At 47.5% G+C, this 16,335-nt stretch overlaps 1 long non-coding RNA gene across 1 annotated transcript; it reads left to right on the top strand.

Annotated features, from left to right (window-relative positions):
• The first annotated feature begins 4,609 nt into the window (after positions 1 to 4,609).
• On the top strand, positions 4,610 to 12,045 carry LOC133342844 (uncharacterized). Its single transcript, XR_009755188.1, has 2 exons — positions 4,610 to 6,285; positions 10,995 to 12,045. It is a non-coding gene; the product is annotated as an uncharacterized LOC133342844 (long non-coding RNA).
• Positions 12,046 to 16,335: the final 4,290 nt, after the last annotated feature.

Here is a 16,335-nt window from a genome sequence, read left to right as displayed (position 1 = left end):
CTGGGTTTTGGTCGTGACATCTTTGGAGACAGAGCGAAGTCAAACACCGGAGCCGAGGATGGAAAGCCTCACAACGCCGCCGTGCTGCGCTCAGCTTCCGCGCCACCAAACGAAGGCGGCGCTGACCGCGTGCGCGCTACACGCACTGCCGCTGCGCCGCGATGCTCGCATAATGCAATTTGTCGTCGTAAAAATGGAGCAAGTTCCCGTGGAAATGTACAATTAGCCTTTGAAAGCAAACCGAACGTGTTGCGCGTGTTTCATTGTCTTATTAACGGATTTCCCTGCACGTCCCCCCACATCTGTCTCTGCTTGGCTTCAGTCGCCCCTGAGGCCCCTCGGAATAATGACGCTTAACCCACAACACGTGGCGCGCCGCCTGGGACCTGGTGGGGGGGGGCGGCTCGCGGCGCCGACGTCACAAGAGGAGCCTCCGCCCGCATCTGGGGGGGGGGGGGGTCCCGCGGCAGCGCCGGAGAGTGGCCGACGGTGAGGGGCGAGGGAGTTCGCCTCGGGCACCGCCGTGGACTCGAGCAGCCGGGCCCAGCGCTGCCGCCGCCGGTGGCTTCCGTCCCGTGGCGCTTACCCCCGGCACTGCGCGGTCGGCCATGTACGGTGCGAAAAAAATTCCAACATCATCCATGCTTCGGTGCCGCGCGCGATCCCACGTGCCCAGGTGAAGTTACCGCTTCTTGTCAGCCGGTGTGTGTCCCACGAGACGCACAGATGTTCTGTGAGAGTCCTGGTTTGGCGTTTACGTGACTATCGTTGAGGATTTGAAGCTTTTGTGACTGCAGGAATTCATATTCTTGGTTCTTTCGGTAAAGTGACGTAAAAGGGAAATAATAACATAATAACAATTCTCACGACGTTTCGATTGCAACACAAGCAATCATCATCAGGTGTGAAAACTACAGCAGGAAAATGTTTAGCTGTAGTTTTCACACAGACAGACCTGTCTTTCCGACAGATCTGTTCTTCACCTGAGGACGGCTGCTTGCGTTGTGGCCGAAACGTCGTGAGAATTGTATTTTATTATGTTTTATTTTTATTATTTTATTATTTCCCTTCTATACGTGACTTTACCGAAAGAACCAAGAATATGTATCGTTGGGGATTTAGGTGTAAATGGCCACTGTGATCTGTTTACCGGAGGTAGTACTCGCGGACTGTGATTGCCCCGGTTTCAGTGATCATCCACGGTCCCGTTGCTTCAGGTTGACAGAGCACTTCTTGGAATTCCTTATTTGCATTTTATTACTTTAAAAAGTGGAAACGATTGTGCCGCCGTTTATGTTAATTGTGAGCATAGTAGCCAGCACGTGTCTGTGTTGAACTTATTTCGCACCGTGCGTAGACCAACCGCATTTCATCGCAGGTGCGGCAGGACAACAAACTTAACACAAAAAGCAGTTCTAAAGAAATGCGTTTTCACTTTAGATGATGATTTAAAAGTTGCATAGCCCCCAGTGGATTCCTACTATCGGAAGGAAGAACGTTCCAAACGGCCCCAGAAATGCATCTGAAATCTCGCGATGCGGTGACCACCGTCTTCGTCCGATGGCGAGACAAAGCCGCTGCTGCGAGGATGACCGGAGGTCACGTGACGGTCCACACTGTTTGACGACGTCATCGAGGTATCGTGGTTTACTTGTGGACAGCACTTTGCGTGCAATGAGGGCGACCTCAAAATGCGTGCATATCAATATGACTCCTCCCATGCACAAATCTTCTATAAAGTGAATATTAAATATTGGCACGTCACGAACAAGAGATGGCGACTGGGTGCTGTTGTCCAGTCCAGAGTTCTAAATGTAAATGTTTAGCCACGCATGCCGGGGGTGTGGATAGACATTTGAAATGGAGGGGAGGGGGGTGCTGTAACCCGGGGAGGGGGATGCATGGTGAGCAGCAAAGGAGACCCACAACACCACGTGCCTTGCCACCTCTGACCAAAAATAAAAAAGCATTGCACGGGCACACTTACATGGGCATCATCCATCACCGAAGGTAACATTTCCCAGTTTATTTCCAGCCGGCACATTGTAAAACGGTCGTCTCGGATTAAGTGAGAGACTCAAACTAAGTCCTGCCGCCTCGTGTCACTTCTCTGGGAGAGTGGTGGTAGCGCGCGTCCACGCCCGCGTGCCCGTCTGTCACGGAGCAGTTCGCGTTAGTGGCGGTGATGTGCTCCAGGCTATACTTATGCAGTCCCGGGGAGAGGGAGGGGGGTGGATTGTCTCACGGCAGAAGCCAAATCTATAAGCGGTGAAAAGGGCCATCGTAGCGGAATCGTCGTGCAGGCGGGGAACATCAATAAAGTCGACCACGTGCAGCAGCGAGCACGCCGCCGCTGCGAGTGGTGCAGCAACCAGCAGCGGCTCCTGAAGACGTGCACCCTGGGCCTCTCGTCTCGAGTCGCATCAACACAAAAGCGAGCAAGTTGTGGCTGACTGGCCTCCCAGTGCTGTCCCACACGTGTGGACGTTGGGGCACTCCGCAATCTCTGGTTGCCAGGAGCAGACACGACGGCAGTGATCATTGGGGACTCATCTGTGCTGGGGAGGGGGGGTGATGGGGGAGGGTTCTCTCACCCGGAATGGTGTAGACGTCGTGGTCACCCACCGTTACATTCGCCACGGACAAAGTGCTTGATTGACACTGACACTTTGGTTGTGCTATGAAGACGGGGCGCTTGAGGAAGGGCCTTCGCCCAAAACGTCGCCTATCACGTTTCATTTGAAGGCCACACAGCGTTATCGACGAATATGCGTTGAGTGTGTTTGTTGTTAATTGTGTCCGCGCACCACTGCCAAAGCAGCTGCAGCATCACCTACATAATCCGTTTAATATTGACCCTCCGGGTCATGCAACGACGAAGCAAATATACAAAACCTGCATATCGTGCCGCCACCGCTGCTGAGCACGGAAGGGCCGCGCCCTGGTTCCTGCGCCCTGCGCCCTGCGCCCTGCGCCCTGGGCCCTGCGCCCTGCGCCCTGCGCCCTGGGCCCTGCGCCCTGCGCCCTGCGCCCTGGGCCCTGCGCCCTGCGCCCTTGGCCGCTGTCTCGGCCCCGCGGGGCTCCGGGCAGTTCGTGGGGGATCGGAGTCCGAGCCGCATGTGCCGGGTTCATCTCAATCCGCAACCGGAGGCCCTGCGGCTGGCTACCCCCCCAGTGCCGGATGAAACTAGTGCGGGGCCTGGAGCATATAAAGGGGCCCTAAAAAAACTCTATAAATAAATTTTTTACTTGCACAATAAAGTTTGTATTTTTTTCATTTGCTATACAGCCCGATAATACACAAATCGCTAACCTTAAACACCCAGCCGTTTCAAAAAAGTTTGAAGCAGCTCAGTACTATAGTATAGAGCAGTCAGAGTCGCTGAAAACCGTATTTATAGCTTGAAAGCATTTAGCGCGGGGCCCTTGAAAGTGCGGGGCCCGTAGCCTTTGTAGCTACGTCACGTGTAGTAGCTACTACATGTGTAGCTACTTGTGTAGCTACTAAACATGCAGATACTTATGTAGTAGCTACTTCTTCTTGGTTCTTTCGGTAAAGTCACGTAGAAGGAAAATAATAAAATAATAAAAATTTTACATAATAAAGTCCTTCAGACCTGTTCTCCACCTGAAGACGGCTGCTTGCGTTGTGGCCGAAACGTCGTGAGAATTATTTTATTGGTTTATTTTTATTATTTTATTATTTTCCTTCTACGTGACTTTACCGAAAGAACCAAGAAGATGAATCCCTGCAGTCACGAAAGCTTTAAATCGAAATAGTAGCTCCTTGTGCTACTACGATAATCCGACACTGCCCCCATCCCCGCCACCCCCCAAGCGGCCGCTTCGCTTCCGCAGAAAACGTTCGCATCACTCGGCCTCGCCGCGCGTCGTCCGATTGTTCTGTAACAAACAAACACAAATAGCGGCGGTGGGGGGCTCTGCCCGGGATGCTCCTCTTACCCTGAGCCCGCCTGGGTCTCGGCGCACGTTCCCAGCACGGCGGTGCTGCCCGTCCCTCGCTGAGCAACGCTCCCACTGCGCGGCTCGCGTTTCATTTGTCATCACCACCATCATCATGGTCGTCGTCGTGCTCGGTCTCAAGCCGACAGTGCACGTGCGGTCGAGTGGTCTGTCTCCGTGCTTGTGTGTCCTGTGGTGGGATGCCGTTGGCGTTGCAGGTCGGCGACGATAATCCGCTGGCAATCGCCGTAGTTATTGAAACGCGTGCGGTTCGGAAATTCAAGTTTGCAATGGCAAATATTGGCTCAGAAATGCGTGCGTTGTTTTTGTTTGTTTGTGGTGCAAGCAACCACGAGCTGGACACAGGTTTAACTGGAGAGACTGCGATGAGAGGAGCGGGCGAGCACAGAGCGAACGCATCACCACCACCATCGCCACTGACCGCCCTACGACACAACCATGCAGCCGGCCTCGTCCGAGCTCAGGAGCTAAGCAGGCGAGAGCCTGGCCAGAGGATGGGTGGACCACCTTACAGAAGGCAGCTGTGGTAGGCGTTGTGGGCAGAGCAGCAAAATGCATTCTTCCGTGTAGCCCAGCACGTTGCGGTTGGGAGGGTCTGAGTCGGGGGTGCTTTTCACATCGCTCAGTCGTCGGTTCGATCCCGACCCTGACGACTGCTGTATATTTGGAGTTTGCGTGTCTCGCTCTCTCTCTCTCCCCGTGATCGCGTGGATTTTTCTCTGGGTCTTCCAATTTTTTCCCCGCTCCACATTTCGAATCAACGCGCGTTGAGAATATTTGGCTGCCACTGCACTCTTCCACGTGATGATAAGCCACTTCTTTGAGCTATTATTTGTTTAGCCAAGTCGCTTCTGAAAAAAATAATAAAAGAAAAACAGTTCAGCTTTTAGTTTAAATCTGGCCGAGCCTGTGTGGCAAGGGCCCTCACAGGCAAGCCGGACCTGGCACGCGTTATTCAGCGTTTGGCTGCTGTTGGATGGTTTTTGTGTGTGTGCGGTGTTGCCATCGTCACCGTGGCCGCGTTATTCTGGGAAGCCGCACGCGAGCGCAAAATTCACCGTGACAATTTAAGGTCATTCGGATTCCCGTTGGGGACCCTTTGAAGTCGAGCCAACACTTGTACCAAGCCTCAGCAGCGCAGTGCCCCGTTTCCTGTCTGCGCCCCACCGGCACTGGCAAGCTGGTGGAGTTGTGGGTGCCGGGCACACTCACAAAGGCCTCAAAGGATGTCTGAAAGAACTGTTGCGTTGAATAGCTCCGGCGTAGAACATTCCAGATCACAAACGCAACGCGACACGCACCACCACTGTCGTATTGTGTGGCTCTGAGATGATAATAATAATAATAAGATAAAGTTTGTCATTTATTTAACCAGAAACGCGATATTTTTTGGCCAATTACAGTCTGTTCTCCTAAATGCTGCGTGTTGTTTTCATAACGAGCAGTGGATACAACGCGATGAATGTATTAGGGAACGCATTTTTTTAACGCGGATGCGAATTGGATTTAACGCGATCGAGTGAACGGAACGACGTCGCGCGAGTCGGACTAAGCGGCCGTACGCCTGCCTCGGCATAGCATCATCGCACAAGGCAGTGGGATGCTGCTGGATGTTTCCAGACGCCACCCACGCGCCCTCAGTCTTTGTTCAGCCCGCGAACGCGTCTCACGTGTTATCACGGACTGTGCTTTACCCCCTATATTGTTTATTATTCATTATAACGCGATTTTCCCAAACGCGGCCTTCTGCAGGGACGCCACCACCACGTTAGAGGAGAACGGGCTGCATTTAAAATCGTGATTTGTGTGAGGGAATGCATGAAGAGTACCCGCAGGAGAGCCACGGCCCGCCACAGACGGGCTCACGAACCCGCTTGCTGTACTGCTGCCTCCTGGCCTCCTCGCAGACACATTTGAGTGTCGCGCAAATCTGATCCGAAGCGATCGGCTCCAAAGCGCCGCGCTACGGCCTCTCGCCCAGCCTGCGGTATTTTATCACCTGAAGATGATTGTTTGTGTTGCGATCGAAACGTCGTGATTTTATTTTTCTAGCTACGAGTATTCATGTTTGTTGTTTATGAGTTCCAGGGGGGTCTTGGGTTCACTAAGCTGATGCCCTCAGGACGGTTACCCACGGCGCACGGTATCCAAATGGCTCTCTTTACGTCTCAACAAACTCCAGCAACACCCACACGGCCATGGCGAACTCGACAGAGGAAGCCAGCATCACGGGGCGCAGTCGGGGATCACGCGCACGCCACTGCAGCATCGGCAGTTCTGAAGGAAGAGAACCACTCCATGGTGAGCGCTGAGAGGGCCATCCACCCACCAGTAGTAGTACAGTGATGCACGACTGCACTACAATTATATTTACTCTGCTACTCAAACCCAAAAGCATTAACAACAAATCGTGCAAACCGATAACCGCGCGGTTCATCGCGAAAAAGCCGAACAATGTCACCGATTTTAAATTTCGATTTAAAGCTTTCGTGACTGCAGGGATTCATATTCTTGGTTCTTTCAGTAAAAGCAATCGATTGCAATCGAAACGTCGTGAGAATTTTATTGTTTTATTTTTATTATTTTATTGTTTTCCCTTCTACGTGACTTTACCGAAAGAACCAAGAATATAATATCACCGTCGTTCACCGATCGGTATCGCTCAAATGCGCTCTTCACGTAACCGCCAATGGCAATCGCTCTCATTGTGTATTAACTTATGAAGGCCACCCCTTACCAAAGCCACCATTATCATCATTCCCACGTGGCATATGAGCAAAAGCTTTACGACGAATATGCTGTACAGATCATAGGAATATAAGACATCGCATTGCAGCACGGAGCACATTGCAGACCATCTTTTCTAAATTGTTAATTCACCGATTGCTGTTCACTTTTGCTTGCATGTGTCACTCTCTTCGGAGAGGACTGTGAATTGTGATGCAACGCTCACACATGGGTAATGTGCCTGCTGTTGGTGCGAGTGGACTGCGATCGATTTTATGTCACGCAAATGAGTTGTGTTCATCATTTTTAAATACATCCCTCACATTTTTAAGGACCATCTTCTTGGTTCTTTCGGTAAAGTCACGTAGAATGGAAATAATAAAATAATACAAATAAAACATCATAAAATAATAAAATAATTCTCACGACGTTTCGGCCACAACGCAAGCAGCCGTCCTCAGGTGAAGAACAGGTCTAACGAGAAGATTCTGTCTATCGAGAAGACTTGTTTTATTTTATTTATTTTATTATTTCCATTCTACGTGGCTTTACCGAAAGAACCAAGAATATGAATCCCTGCAGTCACGAAAGCTTTAAATCGAAATTTTAAGGACCAATAATGCACTCCTGGGAGTTGGTCTATATATGTTTTATATTCTTGGTTCTTTCGGTAAAGTCACGTAGAAGGGAAATAATACGAACCAAGAATATGAATCCCTGTAGTCACGAAAGCTTTAAATCGAAAAATAATATTTTAACTTATTTATGCAGGAACGCCACATTGCGCCGTACGACTCTGTTTTCAGGAGGGCCCTGCAAGTGGGCGTTTACTTTAAGATTGAAAACTCAAAACTCCGAATATACGACAGGCGTCAGGGTCGGGATCGAACACGCGACCTCCTGAATACCTGGCGAGGTAGTTAACATCGCACCTCCACGTGCAGAGATAGCGGCATCCCACAGCGTGTCCCCCTGGCAGGGCCGTTCCAGCGCGTGATAAATAGTCACAAGTGGGAGCACGGGCTCCGGCCAGTCTGGGCACGGGCGATCTAAAACGGCCCCTCTATTCTCTGCATCGCCCAGCCGTCTGGAGTTTCACAGCGCGCCTTTTGGGAGGAATGTTGGTCACCTGCCAGGCTCAGGAAGCGACGTGGCGACGAGCCGTGGCCAGGCTGACCCAGTCGGTGCGCGCGGCTGTCAAAACGAGTTCGCTCATGAGCGGCTCCAGCGAAGAGCGCAAGACGTAAACCTCGTGCTCACCCACGTGCCGTCCGTAAACATTGCATGAGAGTAACAACAGCTCTTTGTGACATTGCATAACCTAATTTGGTTGATAAAGTAAAGTAAACAAGTAAGAAGATTACAAGAATACATTGAATGAAACAACAAATATTGCAATTGGTTTCTGTTGCTTACATTATTACATTATTGTTAGAGTGTTAACATCTCTATATTTGTCGCAATTTATTTTTAGTCTTTTTTTCCAAGTTTAGAAAAAAGGGGATTCCGGGCAATTGATTGTATAATTATCGTAGTGTATTAATCGATTAACCCGTTGGGGTGAGCCAGGATTCTCCCATCTCCTTAGGAGTGAGCCTATTATGTCTGTTTGTGTGTGGGGAGCCACTCCCAGTGCAGTGCTTCAATGGCGCACCGTTTTTTGGCATACGATTAATTCGATATTTTCAACACATTTACAACAGATTCATGCTAAGTCTTCATCCGTATCAAATCGTGTGGTTCTTCATGGCAATAATTATACAAATAGGTTAAGCCACTCTCATTCATTCCCTCCATGTTGACATCTCAGTTATGTCAGGGTACAACTATGCTATGGCATAGCCCAAATAGCTCCACTCTCCAATTTAGTGTTTGAAAAAACCGAAGCACATTTTCCATTGTGCGGCAAAACAAGCGATGCATATACAGAATGTGCAACTTCTTTTGCACCGTACGTAGCCAACCGCGCTGATCGGAGGTACGGGGTATGGTCAATAAACGTGACACACACAAAAGCAGTGCTAAAGAGATGATGAGTTTTCATCTACCAAAATAAAAATGAGCGACGTCTTGCGCCTGTGCTGCTGCGTCGATGCCACCACGGAGCGAGCGGCGAGTCGTCTTTTCCATCCTCTTGATCGCTCGTGTACTGGAACCGGCCTCTTGTTAGCGCGTCCATATATTTCACTGTCAATGTATTTCACTGTCAATGTATTTCACTGTCAATGCACACAACGCCGCAGAGTAACCACAACACCGGCGGCGAAGGAATCCCAACGGCGTGGCTGATAATTAAGTTAACAGGCAGTGGCACATTCAGAAGTAATTAAGGGCACATGCCGGTTGAATTCTCTTCAATTGGAAACGCGGCATTTAACCCCAAAGGCACGCGTGTTTTTTTTTTCAGTCTGAAATCTGGGGCAGTGAGGGTTGTCGGTAAACACTGACAACATTCCACCACTGTACACTCGAAACTATTTAAACTATTTTATTTCACCAGGTAAGACCCACCGAGCTGTAGAGCTCTTTTTCAGAAGCGGCCTGGCGAGCACAAAGATAGCTCAACGAAGCGGCTTATCACGTGGACATTTATAGCAGCGGCCAAATACACTAAACGCGTGTTTCTAAATTTGGAAGGAAAACCCGGGGGACCTGGAGACAAATCCACGCGACCACGGGGGGAGTGTCACGCAAACTCCAAATATACAGCAGGCGTCAGGGTCGGGATTGAACCTACGACCTCCTGCATACCAGGCGAGGTAGTTATCATCTTGCCACCGTGGCATACACGTGTAGCAAACGGCAGGTCCACTGTGAGGACAGCACGTCTCTTGTTCCCAGGGTAAAGACCATTCAGGGTAGTTAGATAGTCTGTTGGGTTTGTGCCTTTGCCGAGGACAAGCCATCCTGGTCGCCCGCTCGACTCCTGAGGCTGATCGGTGGCGCTGCAGGGAGCTCTCAATGCGGGGGCTGTCTGTTGGAAGTGGTCGCGAGGCTTCGCTTGCGGAGCAATCCATCGCATGCCAATGCCATTGCTCGGATTTGCCACTTTGGGGGAATTATCCACGCTGACTAATTCACGAAATAACAATATCCCTGCGGAATTTAAATATGGCCGTGTCAGCCTAATGCAAATTAATAATGCACAGCTGGCTTACTTTCTGTGGATAGCCGTCAGGGCCAGCTGGCTTGGCCTGCTGGTGACACGGCGTGTAGTAGGTGGTGGTTAATCTGCAATCTGAATGCAGGGGCCATGTTTAATGTAGTGGTTTGAGACTTTGCCAGACCAGAGGCAATTATCTAGGGAAGCTGCAAGGGGTTTTTCATGCCCTGGAAACCCCGAAACGGACTATCTGTTGCCTCTAACCTGGAGCCATAAGTGGCGAAAATGCTGCAACAATGATTACACTGTGTAACAAAAACATTTTGGTCCTGGGTAGTAAGTGTTATTTCCTAATTGCGTATGCCTCAAAAGTACATACAATGGCTATTATTCCCCACAAACTTTTTTTTTGTGACCAGGACAGTGATATTTTGAAATTTACCTACTTTAAATGTGCATTTGTGTCATTCCTTCACATAAAGTCCTGGTCACAAAAGCAAAGTTTGTTGGGAATAATATCCATTTTCTAAACTTTTGAGGCATAAGCAATTAGAAAATAACACTGACTACCCAGGGACAAAAATCGTGTTACATCGTGTCATCAGCCTAGGTTTGCTTTGCATGTCAAAGGCATTGTACATTTGTTACGTGCTTTGCATGTATTGCAGCGCCACATTGTCCATATTTATCTATTTTCCATTGATGCACATTTTTGGGAATTATATATTATTGCAATGTTTACCCAAATATGCACTCGCTGTGATCAGTTGCTATTATTTTAAATCCTTTATATTAAGTTCACTTGCTTGCGCGCTTACGACCGTGCAAATCTTTCGGTCGTTTTTTAACCCACTTCCCGTGATCCAATCGAGCTGACATTTTCCACACAGACTCGTTGTGCGTGACAATTAATTTTCGTGAAATTTTTTTTCCAAAATTTTACACTTTTTAGGGAAAAAAATGATATTTAATTACCAATTGCTTAATGGTGGCAGGCAATCATCTGACCCATAGGTGGCAGCCATCTCAAGCCAGAGGACGAGAGGACTCTAGCCGCCACGCATATAAAGGATTTATAATGAAAAACTTTGTTTTTATGGGTTAATTTTTTTATCGTGACTCTTGTTACCCATGCAGTCCCGCTGATTTGTATTCCACCCTGTTGCGTGTGTCTTTCCAGATCACAGGACGGCTGGATGGACTTGGTGTAAAGAAGCTGATGCTTTGTTTATTACACTTATTCTTCTTTAGTGCTGCCTAACGGCGTGTGCGACTTCACGATGATATTGGTCCCGGTCTAGCACGGCGTGTAGAGTTTGTGCTGTTGTTAATTAGCCATGTTTTGATGTTACTGAGCCATGTCGTTTTTGGCCGTCCTGGTCGTTTTTTACCTTCGATTTTTCCTTCCAGGATTTGCTTTAATAGCTGGTATTTGTGGTCGTTTCGGGCAATGTGGCCTAGGTAGTAACACTTCCTGCTAATGATGGTCTTCAGCAGTTGCCTGTCAGTGCCCATATCTTGCAGAACTTGTGTGTTGGTGGTTTTGGCTGTCCATGGGATTTTCAGCATTCTTCGATACAGCCACATCTCGAAAGCTTCGAGCCTTTTTGTTGCTGTTGTTGTCAGTGTCCACGTCTCTACTCCGTACAGCAAAATTGACCAGATGTAGCATTTCAGTGTGCGCAGTTTCAGTGATGTACTCAAGTTGCGGTCTGCAAGGAGTGTTTTCCATTTAATAAATGCTTGCCTTGCTTGTTCAATTCTGCTCTTGATTTCGACTTCATGGTTCAACTGATCGTCAATGATTACACCAAGGTATTTAAATCGGTGTACTTGTTCCAATTTTTCGCTGCCCAGCTTGATTGTTGTTTCGCTTGTAGTTCTGCTGACCTTCATAACCTTTGTTTTCTTTTTGTTAATTCGTAAACCCCATATTTGACTCTCTGCGGCAACCGCGTCCAAGATTTGTTGCAGGTCTTGTTCCGAATCGACCAGCAGTGCAGTGTCGTCGGCATACCTGATGTTGTTGATGTATTGTCCATTGACTTTAATACCAATGTTTTTGTCTGCTCGTGTTCGATCAAAAATCTCCTCCGTGTAGATGTTGAAAAGAATCGGTGACAGTGGGCAGCCTTGTCGTACACCTTTTTGTATTGGTGTTAGGTCTGTCAATTCGTTGTCATATCGGAGTTGGGCTGTTTGCTTCCAATAAAGAGCAATGATGAAGTCAATGTCGTTTTTATCTAGTCCCAGTTGTTTTAATAGAGCTGCTAGTCGGTCGTGGTCGACTGAGTCAAAGGCTTTCTCGTAATCTATGAAGCAGATGTACACTTCTTTCTGATGTTCGTAGCATCGCTGTAGTAGTATCTGTAGACAGAAGATTGCTTCTCTTGTGCCTAGTCCTTTGCAGAAGCCAAACTGTGTGTTCTTCAATGCATTTTCGCATGTGGAGCGTATGCGCTGTTGGATCACCTTCAGGAAGACTTTCAGCACATGGCTCATCAAGCTTATCAGTCTGTAGTTTTCACATTCCCGGCTTGTTGCTTTCTTTGGTATGGCCACAAAGATGGATTGTAGCCAGTTGGATGGAATTTTATTGCCGTTGTATATTTGATTGTACAAATTAGTCAGTTGTCGTGTGTTGTTGCTGTCTAATAGTTTGAGCAATTCTACATGGATTGTGTCGGGCCCGCACGCTTTGCCTGGCTTAGCTGTTTTGATTGCATGTTCTACTTCTGATGTTAAAATGTGTAGAGCGTCTTTCGACATCTGTTGGTCTTTTTCTGCAGGTGTTCTCGCGGCGCCATAGAGCTTGTGTATATAGTTTGTCCAGGTGTCCATTTTTTCTTGTTTATTTAGGATTGGTTGGTTGTTGTCCACATACAAGGTAGCTGTTGGGGCTGGTCTGTAGATGTTACCAGCTTCTTTGAGCTTCTTGTGCAGAGTAAAATTGTCATGTTTTTTATTAGTTCTTCAATGTCGGCGCATTGCTCTTCCATCCACTTTTCTTTTGCCTGTAGGATTGCTTCTCTGATTTCCTGTTGCATTTGTTTGTACTTCTCCAAGTTGTTATTTTTGTACATTCTTCGTTTGCTCATTAGATCGAGAATATATTGTCATCCATCGTTGTTTCTTTTTCAGTGACTGGTGTCCCAGCATGACTTCTGTTGTTTCTGTGATGCATTGTTTGAACGAGCGCCAGTACTCCCGAACATCTGCTGTTTCTGTTGTTATTGAGCGGATGCTATCGTTGAGATGTTGCTGTACTTGTCTTTTATTGGCGCTGTTCTTCAGTTTCTCCAGGTCTGCTCGTCTCGTCTTTGTACATTGTATTGATCGCAATTTGAGTCTTATTGTAGCTGTTACTGGGTTATGATCTGACAATATATCGGCTCCAGGGTAGGTTTTTGCTGTAATCACACTGGACTTAAACCTGATGTTAATTAGGATATAATCGATTTGGTTCCTGACGATGCTGTTGTCGGAGTCTTGCGGCGAGGTCCACGTGTACAGTCGTCGAGGTGGTAATTGGAACCACGTGTTAGCAATACTGAAACGTTCTTCTTGGCAGAATTGAACCAGTCTGTCGCCTCGTCCATTCCTTGTTCCTAGTCCGTGTTCTCCGACAATGTTCTGCATTCGACCGTGGCCAACCTTGGCGTTGAAGTCGCCGAGGATTATAGTGATGTCTTGCTTCTTCAGCGGCTTCAGCGTGTTGGTTAGTTGCTCATAGAACGATTCGATTTCGTGATCTTGTTTGTCTGCTGTTGGAGCATAAACCTGTAGAATGTTCACGTTGACTTTGTTGCCTGCTAATTGTAGTAGTGCTATTCGTTCTGATACTGGGGTAAAGTTGTTGACTTTATTCGCTAATTTCTTGTGTACTATAAAGGCGACACCGTATGTTTGTTTGGTGTTTCTTCTCCTCCGGAGCAGAAGATGTGGTGTTCGCTCGATATAATCTTTTTTGTTCTAGGCCATTTAGTTTCGCTTAGACCGATTATGTTCATTTTAAGTCGATCTATTTCTTGTATGACATTGGCTAGTTTTCCTGCTTGAAGTAAACTTCTAACGTTCCAAGTTGCTACTTTGAAAGGGTTCTTTGACACAAGCTCGGAGATTCTTAGCACCCCTGTCCTATTCAAAGGACGCCCATACTCAGGGCCTGTGCTGATGTTGCTTGTCATCATTGAAGTTTTCAAGGGAGAAATAATCCAAGTAGTTTCCCGTTGCTTTCTTGGATCACAATTTATTTGAAAAGGTCATGTGGGGACCTTTCGAAACGGGTTTTGTCTGACGTCTCCACTGAAGTCTTCCCACCTTGGGTGACCCTTCTGAGAGCACTAGGCTCTCGACGGTATAGCGATCAGCTTCTCAGACGTACACAAACTCTCTCGCCGCGTTAAGGCACCGTTTCTCGAGAGAGGTTTATTACACGCTTTCTATTAACTCACTCTGGCTGTTGTTGTTGTCGTCGTTGTTGTTGTATCCTCAAATCTTGTAAGTAAATTTTAACCAACTTCCCAATGTGGTATCGACTGCAAACTTTGTATACTTATGCCATACTGATGACAATACTATATTCTATCATAATAAAATAAAAATGTGTATTTTTTATCAATCTTTTTTATATGTTATGTTTCGGCTTGCGTCTAATTGTCCACGCTCAACTGACGTTGGCTGTAAATCACCACGGTCCCTTACGTTGTGGCAAGCTTCGGGGCCACTTCCTGGAGTCGTGGAGTTCTTCCATTACTATTATGGTAGATCTCATTAAAGCGTGTTTTAAAAAAAGTTTTTTAAATATCACTTATTTTTACTATGTTAGCAAAACTCCCTCACTAAATTCGTGACCCTCATTTCTCTGACATCCAGTAACAATGACAGGAATGTTGACGCTCAACATCATCATCGTCACCACCCTGTGTGTGTCTACACGTGTACTTGCCGCATCGGCACGGGGCGTATTTCCACGTCAATTCGGGTGACTCCTTCAATTGTTTTGTCTTTGAGATTTGCTTTGTCATTCTTGGTTTATACGTAGGTTTGAACGAAATCAGCCCTGATCTTTTTTTAAAGGTCTCCATCATAAAAAAAATATTTTTCATAACCGTCAGTGAATTACAGAACTCCCCGTTTATTGCGGAAAGTCAACTTATTTCACCATCTTACTTTGTGCCCTTATTCGACACCACTATAACGTTACATAATTTATTTTTTGCACAAACACTTTTTTTTATAAAAATTCACACCATATTTATATACCGTGCTCCTTCAATCCGCTTGGAAAACACCTGCGTATGGATAAATGAGGTATAAAATGTATTATTGTATTATTTCAAATGATTTTCTCCATAGAAAAATATCTGTAAATTAAATTTCAGCCGATGTGTGTCACATTTTGGATAGATTGCCACGTAATTTGTTTATAGAGTCTCAATCTGACATTTGACATTTTTTGGCATTTTCAACAAATATATTGCAGTCTAAAAAAAAACGCGGCTCTTAAAATAAATGAAACTCCAGAGGCTGCTGTGTCCGTGAGCACCGATCCAGCAGCAGCAGCAGCAGCAGCACTGAGATCCTGGATTAGTACCCGGACCGCCACTCGTGAAAAAGCAGCCACACAGACCAGCTGATCTCAAGCAAGGACTGCACAAATACAATTTTTTTTTAAACCCTTCACGTGAACGTTCCGCTTTATCACTCTCCACGAGATGGCCGTTGAGATGATGCCAGGAGGTAGATCTGGGGTGTCCACTTCCACGGCCGTTCCGTCACGTGACGACACGAGGCTGTGTCGTTCTCAGGAGTTCCGGCGAGAAGTGACTTTGTATCGCAGTGACTGTGACATCACGAGCGAGTCGAGTAACACTTGAGATCGTGCACTGCACAGTGTACGTGCAACCCGGAGATCGTTACCCAAACGCGTGCCGTGTTTTGGTGCGACCACCTCCATTCGGCTGACGGGACGCGTTGTTGAGCTTCTCCCAAGGGCGGACGTCATCACACTCTGCCCTGCACACAAAGATCCCCGAGTAGCCTTAACAGACTGTAGGGGCAAGTGCTGTTAGCGAACACCGATCACTCGGCAGGCCACCGCAGCGGGTGGCACGGTGACACAATTAAAAATGTAGTCGGCAAAAAAGGCTTTCCTTGTAACTACATTATTATTGCATTGCAATGTTAAAATAAAGATGAATAAATTACGTGTCGGAGCCTCCTGTTCGACAGCTGCATGCTGTCACGTGTCCAGTGACCAACATTTGACCGCGACATGTTTCATGCATTGCACGCGACAAATGGTCTCGTGTGATGTAAATGTCACGTGAACTCAGCTGCAGTGGCTGCTGACCCCCCATGGGTGTTGCTCACACAGACGTCAGACGGTGATGGTGGTGGTTGTTGTTAGTGGTGATGGTGGTGGTTGTTAGTGGTGAGTGGTGTTGGTTGTTAGTGGTGAGTGGTGGTGGTTGTTAGTGGTGAGTGGTGATGGTTGTTAGAGGTGAGTGGTGATGGTG

The sequence above is a fragment of the Lethenteron reissneri genome, chromosome 16, assembly GCF_015708825.2.
Source record: "Lethenteron reissneri isolate LAM-NWPU_2019-01 chromosome 16, ASM1570882v1, whole genome shotgun sequence".
Taxonomy (NCBI): domain Eukaryota; kingdom Metazoa; phylum Chordata; class Hyperoartia; order Petromyzontiformes; family Petromyzontidae; genus Lethenteron; species Lethenteron reissneri.
The sequence above is the reverse complement of the archived record's forward strand: the minus strand, read 5'-3'. Positions and strand labels throughout refer to the sequence as shown.